Source organism: Pimephales promelas, chromosome 9 (assembly GCF_988280905.1).
Source record: "Pimephales promelas chromosome 9, fPimPro1.hap1.1, whole genome shotgun sequence".
Lineage (NCBI taxonomy): Eukaryota > Metazoa > Chordata > Actinopteri > Cypriniformes > Leuciscidae > Pimephales > Pimephales promelas.
The window spans coordinates 38865696-38883179 of record NC_142777.1 but is presented as its reverse complement, the minus strand read 5'-3'; positions in this window follow the sequence as shown (position 1 = coordinate 38883179).

The window sequence follows — 17484 nt, the reverse complement described above, 5'->3', positions numbered from 1 at the left end:
AAAAAACGTAAGGGGTAACACTGTCGTTTTTTTTTCGGGTCGAAATTTTGAGTTTTGATATCTCAGCTCTGGAAGGGTCTAGAGCCTCCATTTTTGCGCTCAGGTCAAAGTCTCGCGGCCCTCTATCATAATCCAGAGTTTTGAGAAGATTGGAGAAACTTGATTTTTTGCCCGAAAACGAAAAAAAACGTAAGGGGTAACACTGTCGTTTTTTTTTCGGGTCAAAATTTTGAGTTTCCATATCTCAGCTCTGGAAGGGTCTAGAGCCTCCATTTTTGCGCTCAGGTCAAAGTCTCGCGGCCCTCTATCATAATCCAGAGTTTTGAGAAGATTGGAGAAACTTGATTTTTCGCCCGAAAACGAAAAAAAAAACGTAAGGGGTAACACTGTCGTTTTTTTTTTTCGGGTCGAAATTTTGAGTTTCCATATCTCAGCTCTGGAAGGGTCTAGAGCCTCCATTTTTGCGCTCAGGTCAAAGTCTCGCGGCCCTCTATCATAATCCAGAGTTTTGAGAAGATTGGAGAAACTTGATTTTTCGCCCGAAAACGAAAAAAAACGTAAGGGGTAACACTGTCGTTTTTTTTTCGGGTCGAAATTTTGAGTTTCGATATCTCAGCTCTGGAAGGGTCTAGAGCCTCCATTTTTGCGCTCAGGTCAAAGTCTCGCGGCCCTCTATCATAATCCAGAGTTTTGAGAAGATTGGAGAAACTTGATTTTTCGCCCGAAAACGAAAAAAAACGTAAGGGGTAACACTGTCGTTTTTTTTTCGGGTCGAAATTTTGAGTTTCGATATCTCAGCTCTGGAAGGGTCTAGAGCCTCCATTTTTGCACTCAGGTCAAAGTCTCGTGGCCCTCTATCAGAATCCAGAGTTTTGAGAAGATTGGAGAAACTTGATTTTTCGCCCGAAAACGAAAAAAAACGTAAGGGGTAACACTGTCGTTTTTTTTTTGGGTCGAAATTTTGAGTTTCGATATCTCAGCTCTGGAAGGGTCTAGAGCCTCCATTTTTGCACTCAGGTCAAAGTCTCGCGGCCCTCTATCATAATCCAGAGTTTTGAGAAGATTGGAGAAACTTGATTTTTCGCCCGAAAACGAAAAAAAATGTAAGGGGTAACACTGTCGTTTTTTTTTCGGGTCGAAATTTTGAGTTTCCATATCTCAGCTCTGGAAGGGTCTAGAGCCTCCATTTTTGCGCTCAGGTCAAAGTCTCGCGGCCCTCTATCATAATCCAGAGTTTTGAGAAGATTGGAGAAACTTGATTTTTCGCCCAAAAACGAAAAAAACGTAAGGGGTAACACTGTCATTTTTTTTAGGGTCGAAATTTTGAGTTTGCATATCTCAGCTCTGGAAGGGTCTAGAGCCTCCATTTTTGCGCTCAGGTCAAAGTCTCGCGGCCCTCTATCATAATCCAGAGTTTTGAGAAGATTGGAGAAACTTGATTTTTCGCCTGAAAACGAAAAAAAAACGTAAGGGGTAACACTGTCGTTTTTTTTTCGGGTCGAAATTTTGAGTTTGCATATCTCAGCTCTGGAAGGGTCTAGAGCCTCCATTTTTGCGCTCAGGTCAAAGTCTCGCGGCCCTCTATCATAATCCAGAGTTTTGAGAAGATTGGAGAAACTTGATTTTTCGCCCGAAAACGAAAAAAAACGTAAGGGGTAACACTGTCGTTTTTTTTTCGGGTCGAAATTTTGAGTTTCCATATCTCAGCTCTGGAAGGGTCTAGAGCCTCCATTTTTGCGCTCAGGTCAAAGTCTCGCGGCCCTCTATCATAATCCAGAGTTTTGAGAAGATTGGAGAAACTTGATTTTTCGCCCGAAAACGAAAAAAAAACGTAAGGGGTAACACTGTCGTTTTTTTTTCGGGTCGAAATTTTGAGTTTCGATATCTCAGCTCTGGAAGGGTCTAGAGCCTCCATTTTTGCGCTCAGGTCAAAGTCTCGCGGCCCTCTATCATAATCCAGAGTTTTGAGAAGATTGGAGAAACTTGATTTTTCGCCCGAAAACGAAAAAAAACGTAAGGGGTAACACTGTCGTTTTTTTTTTTTCGGGTCGAAATTGTGAGTTTCCATATCTCAGCTCTGGAAGGTTCTAGAGCCTCCATTTTTGCGCTCAGGTCAAAGTCTCGCGGCCCTCTATCATAATCCAGAGTTTTGAGAAGATTGGAGAAACTTGATTTTTCGCCCGAAAACGAAAAAAAACGTAAGGGGTAACACTGTCGTTTTTTTTTCGGGTCGAAATTTTGAGTTTCCATATCTCAGCTCTGGAAGGGTCTAGAGCCTCCATTTTTGCGCTCAGGTCAAAGTCTCGCGGCCCTCTATCATAATCCAGAGTTTTGAGAAGATTGGAGAAACTTGATTTTTCGCCCGAAAACGAAAAAAAAAACGTAAGGGGTAACACTGTCGTTTTTTTTTCGGGTCAAAATTTTGAGTTTCCATATCTCAGCTCTGGAAGGGTCTAGAGCCTCCATTTTTGCGCTCAGGTCAAAGTCTCGCGGCCCTCTATCATAATCCAGAGTTTTGAGAAGATTGGAGAAACTTGATTTTTCGCCCGAAAACGAAAAAAAACCTAAGGGGTAACACTGTCGTTTTTTTTTTTTCGGGTCGAAATTGTGAGTTTCCATATCTCAGCTCTGGAAGGGTCTAGAGCCTCCATTTTTGCGCTCAGGTCAAAGTCTCGCGGCCCTCTATCATAATCCAGAGTTTTGAGAAGATTGGAGAAACTTGATTTTTCGCCCGAAAACGGAAAAAAACGTAAGGGGTAACACTGTCGTTTTTTTTTCGGGTCGAAATTTTGAGTTTCCATATCTCAGCTCTGGAAGGGTCTAGAGCCTCCATTTTTGCGCTCAGGTCAAAGTCTCGCGGCCCTCATCATAATCCAGAGTTTTGAGAAGATTGGAGAAACTTGATTTTTCGCCCGAAAACGAAAAAAAACGTAAGGGGTAACACTGTCGTTTTTTTTTCGGGTCGAAATTTTGAGTTTCCATATCTCAGCTCTGGAAGGGTCTAGAGCCTCCATTTTTGCGCTCAGGTCAAAGTCTCGCGGCCCTCTATCATAATCCAGAGTTTTGAGAAGATTGGAGAAACTTGATTTTTCGCCCGAAAACGGAAAAAAAAACGTAAGGGGTAACACTGTCGTTTTTTTTTCGGGTTGAAATTTTGAGTTTCCATATCTCAGCTCTGGAAGGATCTAGAGCCTCCATTTTTGCGCTCAGGTCAAAGTCTCGCGGCCCTCTATCATAATCCAGAGTTTTGAGAAGATTGGAGAAACTTGATTTTTCGCCCGAAAACGAAAAAAAAACGTAAGGGGTAACACTGTCGTTTTTTTTTTTTGGGTCGAAATTTTGAGTTTCGATATCCCAGCTCTGGATGGGTCTAGAGCCTCCATTTTTGCGCTCAGGTCAAAGTCTCGCGGCCCTCTATCATAATCCAGAGTTTTGAGAAGATTGGAGAAACTTGATTTTTCGCCCGAAAACGGAAAAAAAAACGTAAGGGGTAACACTGTCGTTTTTTTTTCGGGTTGAAATTTTGAGTTTCCATATCTCAGCTCTGGAAGGATCTAGAGCCTCCATTTTTGCGCTCAGGTCAAAGTCTCGCGGCCCTCTATCATAATCCAGAGTTTTGAGAAGATTGGAGAAACTTGATTTTTCGCCCGAAAACGAAAAAAAAACGTAAGGGGTAACACTGTCGTTTTTTTTTTTTGGGTCGAAATTTTGAGTTTCGATATCCCAGCTCTGGAAGGGTCTGGAGCCTCCATTTTTGCGCTCAGGTCAAAGTCTCGCGGCCCTCTATCATAATCCAGAGTTTTGAGAAGATTGGAGAAACTTGATTTTTCGCCCGAAAACGAAAAAAAACGTAAGGGGTAACACTGTCGTTTTTTTTTCGGGTCGAAATTTTGAGTTTCGATATCTCAGCTCTGGAAGGGTCTAGAGCCTCCATTTTTGCGCTCAGGTCAAAGTCTCGCGGCCCTCTATCATAATCCAGAGTTTTGAGAAGATTGTTGAAACTTGATTTTTCGCCCGAAAACGAAAAAAAACGTAAGGGGTAACACTGTCGTTTTTTTTTCGGGTCGAAATTTTGAGTTTCGATATCTCAGCTCTGGAAGGGTCTAGAGCCTCCATTTTTGCGCTCAGGTCAAAGTCTCGCGGCCCTCTATCATAATCCAGAGTTTTGAGAAGATTGTTGAAACTTGATTTTTCGCCCGAAAACGAAAAAAAACGTAAGGGGTAACACTGTCGTTTTTTTTTCGGGTCGAAATTTTGAGTTTCGATATCTCAGCTCTGGAAGGGTCTAGAGCCTCCATTTTTGCGCTCAGGTCAAAGTCTCGCGGCCCTCTATCATAATCCAGAGTTTTGAGAAGATTGGAGAAACTTGATTTTTCGCCCGAAAACGAAAAAAACGTAAGGGGTAACACTGTCGTTTTTTTTTTTTGGGTCGAAATTTTGAGTTTCGATATCTCAGCTCTGGAAGGGTCTAGAGCCTCCATTTTTGCGCTCAGGTCAAAGTCTCGCGGCCCTCTATCATAATCCAGAGTTTTGAGAAGATTGGAGAAACTTGATTTTTCGCCCGAAAACGAAAAAAAACGTAAGGGGTAACACTGTCGTTTTTTTTTCGGGTCGAAATTTTGAGTTTCCATATCTCAGCTCTGGAAGGGTCTAGAGCCTCCATTTTTGCGCTCAGGTCAAAGTCTCGCGGCCCTCTATCATAATCCAGAGTTTTGAGAAGATTGGAGAAACTTGATTTTTCGCCCGAAAACGAAAAAAAAAAACGTAAGGGGTAACACTGTCGTTTTTTTTTTCGGGTCGAAATTTTGAGTTTCGATATCTCAGCTCTGGAAGGGTCTAGAGCCTCCATTTTTGCGCTCAGGTCAAAGTCTCGCGGCCCTCTATCATAATCCAGAGTTTTGAGAAGATTGGAGAAACTTGATTTTTCGCCCGAAAACGAAAAAAAAACGTAAGGGGGTAACACTGTCGTTTTTTTTTCGGGTCGAAATTTTGAGTTTCGATATCTCAGCTCTGGAAGGGTCTAGAGCCTCCATTTTTGCGCTCATGTCAAAGTCTCGCGGCCCTCTATCATAATCCAGAGTTTTGAGAAGATTGGAGAAACTTGATTTTTCGCCCGAAAACGAAAAAAAACGTAAGGGGTAACACTGTCGTTTTTTTTTCGGGTCGAAATTTTGAGTTTCGATATCTCAGCTCTGGAAGGGTCTAGAGCCTCCATTTTTGCGCTCAGGTCAAAGTCTCGCGGCCCTCTATCATAATCCAGAGTTTTGAGAAGATTGGAGAAACTTGATTTTTCGCCCGAAAACGAAAAAAAAACATAAGGGGTAACACTGTCGTTTTTTTTTTCGGGTCGAAATTTTGAGTTTCGATATCTCAGCTCTGGAAGGGTCTAGAGCCTCCATTTTTGCGCTCAGGTCAAAGTCTCGCGGCCCTCTATCATAATCCAGAGTTTTGAGAAGATTGTTGAAACTTGATTTTTCGCCCGAAAACGAAAAAAAACGTAAGGGGTAACACTGTCGTTTTTTTTTCGGGTCGAAATTTTGAGTTTCGATATCTCAGCTCTGGAAGGGTCTAGAGCCTCCATTTTTGCGCTCAGGTCAAAGTCTCGCGGCCCTCTATCATAATCCAGAGTTTTGAGAAGATTGGAGAAACTTGATTTTTCGCCCGAAAACGAAAAAAAACATAAGGGGTAACACTGTCGTTTTTTTTTCGGGTCGAAATTTTGAGTTTCGATATCTCAGCTCTGGAAGGGTCTAGAGCCTCCATTTTTGCGCTCAGGTCAAAGTCTCTCGGCCCTCTATCATAATCCAGAATTTTGAGAAGATTGTTGAAACTTGATTTTTCGCCCGAAAACGAAAAAAAACGTAAGGGGTAACACTGTCGTTTTTTTTTTGGGTCGAAATTTTGAGTTTCGATATCTCAGCTCTGGAAGGGTCTAGAGCCTCCATTTTTGCGCTCAGGTCAAAGTCTCGCGGCCCTCTATCATAATCCAGAGTTTTGAGAAGATTGGAGAAACTTGATTTTTCGCCCGAAAACGAAAAAAAACGTAAGGGGTAACACTGTCGTTTTTTTTTTTGGGGTCGAAATTTTGAGTTTCGATATCTCAGCTCTGGAAGGGTCTAGAGCCTCCATTTTTGCTCTCAGGTCAAAGTCTCGCGGCCCTCTATCATAATCCAGAGTTTTGAGAAGATTGGAGAAACTTGATTTTTCGCCCGAAAACGAAAAAAAACGTAAGGGGTAACACTGTCGTTTTTTTTTCGGGTCGAAATTTTGAGTTTCCATATCTCAGCTCTGGAAGGGTCTAGAGCCTCCATTTTTGCGCTCAGGTCAAAGTCTCGCGGCCCTCTATCATAATCCAGAGTTTTGAGAAGATTGGAGAAACTTGATTTTTCGCCCGAAAACGAAAAAAACGTAAGGGGTAACACTGTCGTTTTTTTTTTTTCGGGTCGAAATTTTGAGTTTCCATATCTCAGCTCTGGAAGGGTCTAGAGCCTCCATTTTTGCGCTCAGGTCAAAGTCTCGCGGCCCTCTATCATAATCCAGAGTTTTGAGAAGATTGGAGAAACTTGATTTTTCGCCCGAAAACGAAAAAAAAACGTAAGGGGTAACACTGTCGTTTTTTTTTCGGGTCGAAATTTTGAGTTTCCATATCTCAGCTCTGGAAGGGTCTAGAGCCTCCATTTTTGCGCTCAGGTCAAAGTCTCGCGGCCCTCTATCATAATCCAGAGTTTTGAGAAGATTGGAGAAACTTGATTTTTCGCCCGAAAACGAAAAAAAACGTAAGGGGTAACACTGTCGTTTTTTTTTCGGGTCGAAATTTTGAGTTTCGATATCTCAGCTCTGGAAGGGTCTAGAGCCTCCATTTTTGCGCTCAGGTCAAAGTCTCGCGGCCCTCTATCATAATCCAGAGTTTTGAGAAGATTGGAGAAACTTGATTTTTCGCCCGAAAACGAAAAAAAACGTAAGGGGTAACACTGTCGTTTTTTTTTCGGGTCAAAATTTTGAGTTTCCATATCTCAGCTCTGGAAGGGTCTAGAGCCTCCATTTTTGCGCTCAGGTCAAAGTCTCGCGGCCCTCTATCATAATCCAGAGTTTTGAGAAGATTGGAGAAACTTGATTTTTCGCCCGAAAATGAAAAAAAACGTAAGGGGTAACACTGTCGTTTTTTTTTCGGGTCGAAATTTTGAGTTTCGATATCTCAGCTCTGGAAGGGTCTAGAGCCTCCATTTTTGCGCTCAGGTCAAAGTCTCGCGGCCCTCTATCATAATCCAGAGTTTTGAGAAGATTGGAGAAACTTGATTTTTCGCCCGAAAACGAAAAAAAACGTAAGGGGTAACACTGTCGTTTTTTTTTCGGGTCGAAATTTCGAGTTTCGATATCTCAGCTCTGGAAGGGTCTAGAGCCTCCATTTTTGCGCTCAGGTCAAAGTCTCGCGGCCCTCTATCATAATCCAGAGTTTTGAGAAGATTGGAGAAACTTGATTTTTCGCCCGAAAACGAAAAAAAAAACGTAAGGGGTAACACTGTCGTTTTTTTTTTCGGGTCGAAATTTTGAGTTTCCATATCTCAGCTCTGGAAGGGTCTAGAGCCTCCATTTTTGCGCTCAGGTCAAAGTCTCGCGGCCCTCTATCATAATCCAGAGTTTTGAGAAGATTGGAGAAACTTGATTTTTCGCCCGAAAACGAAAAAAAACGTAAGGGGTAACACTGTCGTTTTTTTTTCGGGTCGAAATTTTGAGTTTCCATATCTCAGCTCTGGAAGGGTCTAGAGCCTCCATTTTTGCTCTCAGGTCAAAGTCTCGCGGCCCTCTATCATAATCCAGAGTTTTGAGAAGATTGGAGAAACTTGATTTTTCGCCCGAAAACGAAAAAAAACGTAAGGGGTAACACTGTCGTTTTTTTTTCGGGTCGAAATTTTGAGTTTCCATATCTCAGCTCTGGAAGGGTCTAGAGCCTCCATTTTTGCGCTCAGGTCAAAGTCTCGCGGCCCTCTATCATAATCCAGAGTTTTGAGAAGATTGGAGAAACTTGATTTTTCGCCCGAAAATGAAAAAAACGTAAGGGGTAACACTGTCGTTTTTTTTTTCGGGTCGAAATTTTGAGTTTCCATATCTCAGCTCTGGAAGGGTCTAGAGCCTCCATTTTTGCGCTCAGGTCAAAGTCTCGCGGCCCTCTATCATAATCCAGAGTTTTGAGAAGATTGGAGAAACTTGATTTTTCGCCCGAAAACGAAAAAAAAACGTAAGGGGTAACACTGTCGTTTTTTTTTCGGGTCGAAATTTTGAGTTTCGATATCTCAGCTCTGGAAGGGTCTAGAGCCTCCATTTTTGCGCTCAGGTCAAAGTCTCGCGGCCCTCTATCATAATCCAGAGTTTTGAGAAGATTGGAGAAACTTGATTTTTCGCCCGAAAACGAAAAAAAACGTAAGGGGTAACACTGTCGTTTTTTTTTCGGGTCGAAATTTTGAGTTTCGATATCTCAGCTCTGGAAGGGTCTAGAGCCTCCATTTTTGCGCTCAGGTCAAAGTCTCGCGGCCCTCTATCATAATCCAGAGTTTTGAGAAGATTGGAGAAACTTGATTTTTCGCCCGAAAACGAAAAAAAACGTAAGGGGTAACACTGTCGTTTTTTTTTCGGGTCAAAATTTTGAGTTTCCATATCTCAGCTCTGGAAGGGTCTAGAGCCTCCATTTTTGCGCTCAGGTCAAAGTCTCGCGGCCCTCTATCATAACCCAGAGTTTTGAGAAGATTGGAGAAACTTGATTTTTCGCCCGAAAACGAAAAAAAACGTAAGGGGTAACACTGTCGTTTTTTTTTCGGGTCGAAATTTTGAGTTTCGATATCTCAGCTCTGGAAGGGTCTAGAGCCTCCATTTTTGCGCTCAGGTCAAAGTCTCGCGGCCCTCTATCATAATCCAGAGTTTTGAGAAGATTGGAGAAACTTGATTTTTCGCCCGAAAACGAAAAAAAACGTAAGGGGTAACACTGTCGTTTTTTTTTCGGGTCGAAATTTTGAGTTTCGATATCTCAGCTCTGGAAGGGTCTAGAGCCTCCATTTTTGCGCTCAGGTCAAAGTCTCGCGGCCCTCTATCATAATCCAGAGTTTTGAGAAGATTGGAGAAACTTGATTTTTCGCCCGAAAACGAAAAAAAACGTAAGGGGTAACACTGTCGTTTTTTTTTCGGGTCGAAATTTTGAGTTTCGATATCTCAGCTCTGGAAGGGTCTAGAGCCTCCATTTTTGCGCTCAGGTCAAAGTCTCGCGGCCCTCTATCATAATCCAGAGTTTTGAGAAGATTGGAGAAACTTGATTTTTCGCCCGAAAACGAAAAAAAAAACGTAAGGGGTAACACTGTCGTTTTTTTTTTCGGGTCGAAATTTTGAGTTTCCATATCTCAGCTCTGGAAGGGTCTAGAGCCTCCATTTTTGCGCTCAGGTCAAAGTCTCGCGGCCCTCTATCATAATCCAGAGTTTTGAGAAGATTGGAGAAACTTGATTTTTCGCCCGAAAACGAAAAAAAACGTAAGGGGTAACACTGTCAGTTTTTTTTCGGGTCGAAATTTTGAGTTTCCATATCTCAGCTCTGGAAGGGTCTAGAGCCTCCATTTTTGCTCTCAGGTCAAAGTCTCGCGGCCCTCTATCATAATCCAGAGTTTTGAGAAGATTGGAGAAACTTGATTTTTCGCCCGAAAACGAAAAAAAACGTAAGGGGTAACACTGTCGTTTTTTTTTCGGGTCGAAATTTTGAGTTTCCATATCTCAGCTCTGGAAGGGTCTAGAGCCTCCATTTTTGCGCTCAGGTCAAAGTCTCGCGGCCCTCTATCATAATCCAGAGTTTTGAGAAGATTGGAGAAACTTGATTTTTCGCCCGAAAACGAAAAAAACGTAAGGGGTAACACTGTCGTTTTTTTTTTTCGGGTCGAAATTTTGAGTTTCCATATCTCAGCTCTGGAAGGGTCTAGAGCCTCCATTTTTGCGCTCAGGTCAAAGTCTCGCGGCCCTCTATCATAATCCAGAGTTTTGAGAAGATTGGAGAAACTTGATTTTTCGCCCGAAAACGAAAAAAAAACGTAAGGGGTAACACTGTCGTTTTTTTTCGGGTCGAAATTTTGAGTTTCCATATCTCAGCTCTGGAAGGGTCTAGAGCCTCCATTTTTGCGCTCAGGTCAAAGTCTCGCGGCCCTCTATCATAATCCAGAGTTTTGAGAAGATTGGAGAAACTTGATTTTTCGCCCGAAAACGAAAAAAAACGTAAGGGGTAACACTGTCGTTTTTTTTTCGGGTCGAAATTTTGAGTTTCGATATCTCAGCTCTGGAAGGGTCTAGAGCCTCCATTTTTGCGCTCAGGTCAAAGTCTCGCGGCCCTCTATCATAATCCAGAGTTTTGAGAAGATTGGAGAAACTTGATTTTTCGCCCGAAAACGAAAAAAAACGTAAGGGGTAACACTGTCGTTTTTTTTTTCGGGTCGAAATTTTGAGTTTCGATATCTCAGCTCTGGAAGGGTCTAGAGCCTCCATTTTTGCGCTCAGGTCAAAGTCTCGCGGCCCTCTATCATAATCCAGAGTTTTGAGAAGATTGGAGAAACTTGATTTTTCGCCCGAAAACGAAAAAAAACGTAAGGGGTAACACTGTCGTTTTTTTTTCGGGTCAAAATTTTGAGTTTCCATATCTCAGCTCTGGAAGGGTCTAGAGCCTCCATTTTTGCGCTCAGGTCAAAGTCTCGCGGCCCTCTATCATAACCCAGAGTTTTGAGAAGATTGGAGAAACTTGATTTTTCGCCCGAAAACGAAAAAAAACGTAAGGGGTAACACTGTCGTTTTTTTTCGGGTCGAAATTTTGAGTTTCGATATCTCAGCTCTGGAAGGGTCTAGAGCCTCCATTTTTGCGCTCAGGTCAAAGTCTCGCGGCCCTCTATCATAATCCAGAGTTTTGAGAAGATTGGAGAAACTTGATTTTTCGCCCGAAAACGAAAAAAAACGTAAGGGGTAACACTGTCGTTTTTTTTTCGGGTCGAAATTTTGAGTTTCGATTTCTCAGCTCTGGAAGGGTCTAGAGCCTCCATTTTTGCGCTCAGGTCAAAGTCTCGCGGCCCTCTATCATAATCCAGAGTTTTGAGAAGATTGTTGAAACTTGATTTTTCGCCCGAAAACGAAAAAAAACGTAAGGGGTAACACTGTCGTTTTTTTTTCGGGTCGAAATTTTGAGTTTCGATATCTCAGCTCTGGAAGGGTCTAGAGCCTCCATTTTTGCGCTCAGGTCAAAGTCTCGCGGCCCTCTATCATAATCCAGAGTTTTGAGAAGATTGTTGAAACTTGATTTTTCGCCCGAAAACGAAAAAAAACGTAAGGGGTAACACTGTCGTTTTTTTTTCGGGTCGAAATTTTGAGTTTCGATATCTCAGCTCTGGAAGGGTCTAGAGCCTCCATTTTTGCGCTCAGGTCAAAGTCTCGCGGCCCTCTATCATAATCCAGAGTTTTGAGAAGATTGTTGAAACTTGATTTTTCGCCCGAAAACGAAAAAAAACGTAAGGGGTAACACTGTCGTTTTTTTTTCGGGTCGAAATTTTGAGTTTCGATATCTCAGCTCTGGAAGGGTCTAGAGCCTCCATTTTTGCGCTCAGGTCAAAGTCTCGCGGCCCTCTATCATAATCCAGAGTTTTGAGAAGATTGGAGAAACTTGATTTTTCGCCCGAAAACGAAAAAAAACGTAAGGGGTAACACTGTCGTTTTTTTTTTTTGGGTCGAAATTTTGAGTTTCGATATCTCAGCTCTGGAAGGGTCTAGAGCCTCCATTTTTGCGCTCAGGTCAAAGTCTCGCGGCCCTCTATCATAATCCAGAGTTTTGAGAAGATTGGAGAAACTTGATTTTTCACCCGAAAACGAAAAAAAACGTAAGGGGTAACACTGTCGTTTTTTTTTCGGGTCGAAATTTTGAGTTTCCATATCTCAGCTCTGGAAGGGTCTAGAGCCTCCATTTTTGCGCTCAGGTCAAAGTCTCGCGGCCCTCTATCATAATCCAGAGTTTTGAGAAGATTGGAGAAACTTGATTTTTCGCCCGAAAACGAAAAAAAAAACGTAAGGGGTAACACTGTCGTTTTTTTTTCGGGTCGAAATTTTGAGTTTCGATATCTCAGCTCTGGAAGGGTCTAGAGCCTCCATTTTTGCGCTCAGGTCAAAGTCTCGCGGCCCTCTATCATAATCCAGAGTTTTGAGAAGATTGTTGAAACTTGATTTTTCGCCCGGAAACGAAAAAAAACGTAAGGGGTAACACTGTCGTTTTTTTTTCGGGTCGAAATTTTGAGTTTCGATATCTCAGCTCTGGAAGGGTCTAGAGCCTCCATTTTTGCGCTCAGGTCAAAGTCTCGCGGCCCTCTATCATAATCCAGAGTTTTGAGAAGATTGTTGAAACTTGATTTTTCGCCCGAAAACGAAAAAAAACGTAAGGGGTAACACTGTCGTTTTTTTTTCGGGTCGAAATTTTGAGTTTCGATATCTCAGCTCTGGAAGGGTCTAGAGCCTCCATTTTTGCGCTCAGGTCAAAGTCTCGCGGCCCTCAATCATAATCCAGAGTTTTGAGAAGATTGGAGAAACTTGATTTTTCGCCCGAAAACGAAAAAAAACGTAAGGGGTAACACTGTCGTTTTTTTTTTCGGGTCGAAATTTTGAGTTTCCATATCTCAGCTCTGGAAGGGTCTAGAGCCTCCATTTTTGCGCTCAGGTCAAAGTCTCGCGGCCCTCTATCATAATCCAGAGTTTTGAGAAGATTGGAGAAACTTGATTTTTCGCCCGAAAACGAAAAAAAAAACGTAAGGGGTAACACTGTCGTTTTTTTTTCGGGTCGAAATTTTGAGTTTCGATATCTCAGCTCTGGAAGGGTCTAGAGCCTCCATTTTTGCGCTCAGGTCAAAGTCTCGCGGCCCTCTATCATAATCCAGAGTTTTAAGAAGATTGGAGAAACTTGATTTTTCGCCCGAAAACGAAAAAAAAAACGTAAGGGGTAACACTGTCGTTTTTTTTTCGGGTCGAAATTTTGAGTTTCGATATCTCAGCTCTGGAAGGGTCTAGAGCCTCCATTTTTGCGCTCAGGTCAAAGTCTCGCGGCCCTCTATCATAATCCAGAGTTTTAAGAAGATTGGAGAAACTTGATTTTTCGCCCGAAAACGAAAAAAAACGTAAGGGGTAACACTGTCGTTTTTTTTTCGGGTCAAAATTTTGAGTTTCCATATCTCAGCTCTGGAAGGGTCTAGAGCCTCCATTTTTGCGCTCAGGTCAAAGTCTCGCGGCCCTCTATCATAATCCAGAGTTTTGAGAAGATTGGAGAAACTTGATTTTTCGCCCGAAAACGAAAAAAAAAACGTAAGGGGTAACACTGTCGTTTTTTTTTCGGGTCGAAATTTTGAGTTTCGATATCTCAGCTCTGGAAGGGTCTAGAGCCTCCATTTTTGCGCTCATGTCAAAGTCTCGCGGCCCTCTATCATAATCCAGAGTTTTGAGAAGATTGGAGAAACTTGATTTTTCGCCCGAAAACGAAAAAAAACGTAAGGGGTAACACTGTCGTTTTTTTTTCGGGTCGAAATTTTGAGTTTCGATATCTCAGCTCTGGAAGGGTCTAGAGCCTCCATTTTTGCGCTCAGGTCAAAGTCTCGCGGCCCTCTATCATAATCCAGAGTTTTGAGAAGATTGGAGAAACTTGATTTTTCGCCCGAAAACGAAAAAAAAATGTAAGGGGTAACACTGTCGTTTTTTTTTCGGGTCGAAATTTTGAGTTTTGATATCTCAGCTCTGGAAGGGTCTAGAGCCTCCATTTTTGCGCTCAGGTCAAAGTCTCGCGGCCCTCTATCATAATCCAGAGTTTTGAGAAGATTGGAGAAACTTGATTTTTTGCCCGAAAACGAAAAAAAACGTAAGGGGTAACACTGTCGTTTTTTTTTCGGGTCAAAATTTTGAGTTTCCATATCTCAGCTCTGGAAGGGTCTAGAGCCTCCATTTTTGCGCTCAGGTCAAAGTCTCGCGGCCCTCTATCATAATCCAGAGTTTTGAGAAGATTGGAGAAACTTGATTTTTCGCCCGAAAACGAAAAAAAAAACGTAAGGGGTAACACTGTCGTTTTTTTTTTCGGGTCGAAATTTTGAGTTTCCATATCTCAGCTCTGGAAGGGTCTAGAGCCTCCATTTTTGCGCTCAGGTCAAAGTCTCGCGGCCCTCTATCATAATCCAGAGTTTTGAGAAGATTGGAGAAACTTGATTTTTCGCCCGAAAACGAAAAAAAACGTAAGGGGTAACACTGTCGTTTTTTTTTCGGGTCGAAATTTTGAGTTTCGATATCTCAGCTCTGGAAGGGTCTAGAGCCTCCATTTTTGCGCTCAGGTCAAAGTCTCGCGGCCCTCTATCATAATCCAGAGTTTTGAGAAGATTGTTGAAACTTGATTTTTCGCCCGAAAACGAAAAAAAACGTAAGGGGTAACACTGTCGTTTTTTTTTCGGGTCGAAATTTTGAGTTTCGATATCTCAGCTCTGGAAGGGTCTAGAGCCTCCATTTTTGCGCTCAGGTCAAAGTCTCGCGGCCCTCTATCATAATCCAGAGTTTTGAGAAGATTGGAGAAACTTGATTTTTCGCCCGAAAACGAAAAAAAACGTAAGGGGTAACACTGTCGTTTTTTTTTTGTGGTTCGAAATTTTGAGTTTCGATATCTCAGCTCTGGAAGGGTCTAGAGCCTCCATTTTTGCGCTCAGGTCAAAGTCTCGCGGCCCTCTATCATAATCCAGAGTTTTGAGAAGATTGGAGAAACTTGATTTTTCGCCCGAAAACGAAAAAAAACGTAAGGGGTAACACTGTCGTTTTTTTTTCGGGTCGAAATTTTGAGTTTCCATATCTCAGCTCTGGAAGGGTCTAGAGCCTCCATTTTTGCGCTCAGGTCAAAGTCTCGCGGCCCTCTATCATAATCCAGAGTTTTGAGAAGATTGGAGAAACTTGATTTTTCGCCCGAAAACGAAAAAAAAAACGTAAGGGGTAACACTGTCGTTTTTTTTTCGGGTCGAAATTTTGAGTTTCGATATCTCAGCTCTGGAAGGGTCTAGAGCCTCCATTTTTGCGCTCAGGTCAAAGTCTCGCGGCCCTCTATCATAATCCAGAGTTTTAAGAAGATTGGAGAAACTTGATTTTTCGCCCGAAAACGAAAAAAAAAACGTAAGGGGTAACACTGTCGTTTTTTTTTCGGGTCGAAATTTTGAGTTTCGATATCTCAGCTCTGGAAGGGTCTAGAGCCTCCATTTTTGCGCTCAGGTCAAAGTCTCGCGGCCCTCTATCATAATCCAGAGTTTTAAGAAGATTGGAGAAACTTGATTTTTCGCCCGAAAACGAAAAAAAACGTAAGGGGTAACACTGTCGTTTTTTTTTCGGGTCAAAATTTTGAGTTTCCATATCTCAGCTCTGGAAGGGTCTAGAGCCTCCATTTTTGCGCTCAGGTCAAAGTCTCGCGGCCCTCTATCATAATCCAGAGTTTTGAGAAGATTGGAGAAACTTGATTTTTCGCCCGAAAACGAAAAAAAAAACGTAAGGGGTAACACTGTCGTTTTTTTTTCGGGTCGAAATTTTGAGTTTCGATATCTCAGCTCTGGAAGGGTCTAGAGCCTCCATTTTTGCGCTCATGTCAAAGTCTCGCGGCCCTCTATCATAATCCAGAGTTTTGAGAAGATTGGAGAAACTTGATTTTTCGCCCGAAAACGAAAAAAAACGTAAGGGGTAACACTGTCGTTTTTTTTTCGGGTCGAAATTTTGAGTTTCGATATCTCAGCTCTGGAAGGGTCTAGAGCCTCCATTTTTGCGCTCAGGTCAAAGTCTCGCGGCCCTCTATCATAATCCAGAGTTTTGAGAAGATTGGAGAAACTTGATTTTTCGCCCGAAAACGAAAAAAAAAACGTAAGGGGTAACACTGTCGTTTTTTTTTCGGGTCGAAATTTTGAGTTTTGATATCTCAGCTCTGGAAGGGTCTAGAGCCTCCATTTTTGCGCTCAGGTCAAAGTCTCGCGGCCCTCTATCATAATCCAGAGTTTTGAGAAGATTGGAGAAACTTGATTTTTTGCCCGAAAACGAAAAAAAACGTAAGGGGTAACACTGTCGTTTTTTTTTCGGGTCAAAATTTTGAGTTTCCATATCTCAGCTCTGGAAGGGTCTAGAGCCTCCATTTTTGCGCTCAGGTCAAAGTCTCGCGGCCCTCTATCATAATCCAGAGTTTTGAGAAGATTGGAGAAACTTGATTTTTCGCCCGAAAACGAAAAAAAAAACGTAAGGGGTAACACTGTCGTTTTTTTTTTTCGGGTCGAAATTTTGAGTTTCCATATCTCAGCTCTGGAAGGGTCTAGAGCCTCCATTTTTGCGCTCAGGTCAAAGTCTCGCGGCCCTCTATCATAATCCAGAGTTTTGAGAAGATTGGAGAAACTTGATTTTTCGCCCGAAAACGAAAAAAAACGTAAGGGGTAACACTGTCGTTTTTTTTTCGGGTCGAAATTTTGAGTTTCGATATCTCAGCTCTGGAAGGGTCTAGAGCCTCCATTTTTGCGCTCAGGTCAAAGTCTCGCGGCCCTCTATCATAATCCAGAGTTTTGAGAAGATTGGAGAAACTTGATTTTTCGCCCGAAAACGAAAAAAAACGTAAGGGGTAACACTGTCGTTTTTTTTTCGGGTCGAAATTTTGAGTTTCGATATCTCAGCTCTGGAAGGGTCTAGAGCCTCCATTTTTGCACTCAGGTCAAAGTCTCGTGGCCCTCTATCAGAATCCAGAGTTTTGAGAAGATTGGAGAAACTTGATTTTTCGCCCGAAAACGAAAAAAAACGTAAGGGGTAACACTGTCGTTTTTTTTTTGGGTCGAAATTTTGAGTTTCGATATCTCAGCTCTGGAAGGGTCTAGAGCCTCCATTTTTGCACTCAGGTCAAAGTCTCGCGGCCCTCTATCATAATCCAGAGTTTTGAGAAGATTGGAGAAACTTGATTTTTCGCCCGAAAACGAAAAAAAATGTAAGGGGTAACACTGTCGTTTTTTTTTCGGGTCGAAATTTTGAGTTTCCATATCTCAGCTCTGGAAGGGTCTAGAGCCTCCATTTTTGCGCTCAGGTCAAAGTCTCGCGGCCCTCTATCATAATCCAGAGTTTTGAGAAGATTGGAGAAACTTGATTTTTCGCCCAAAAACGAAAAAAACGTAAGGGGTAACACTGTCATTTTTTTTAGGGTCGAAATTTTGAGTTTGCATATCTCAGCTCTGGAAGGGTCTAGAGCCTCCATTTTTGCGCTCAGGTCAAAGTCTCGCGGCCCTCTATCATAATCCAGAGTTTTGAGAAGATTGGAGAAACTTGATTTTTCGCCTGAAAACGAAAAAAAAACGTAAGGGGTAACACTGTCGTTTTTTTTTCGGGTCGAAATTTTGAGTTTGCATATCTCAGCTCTGGAAGGGTCTAGAGCCTCCATTTTTGCGCTCAGGTCAAAGTCTCGCGGCCCTC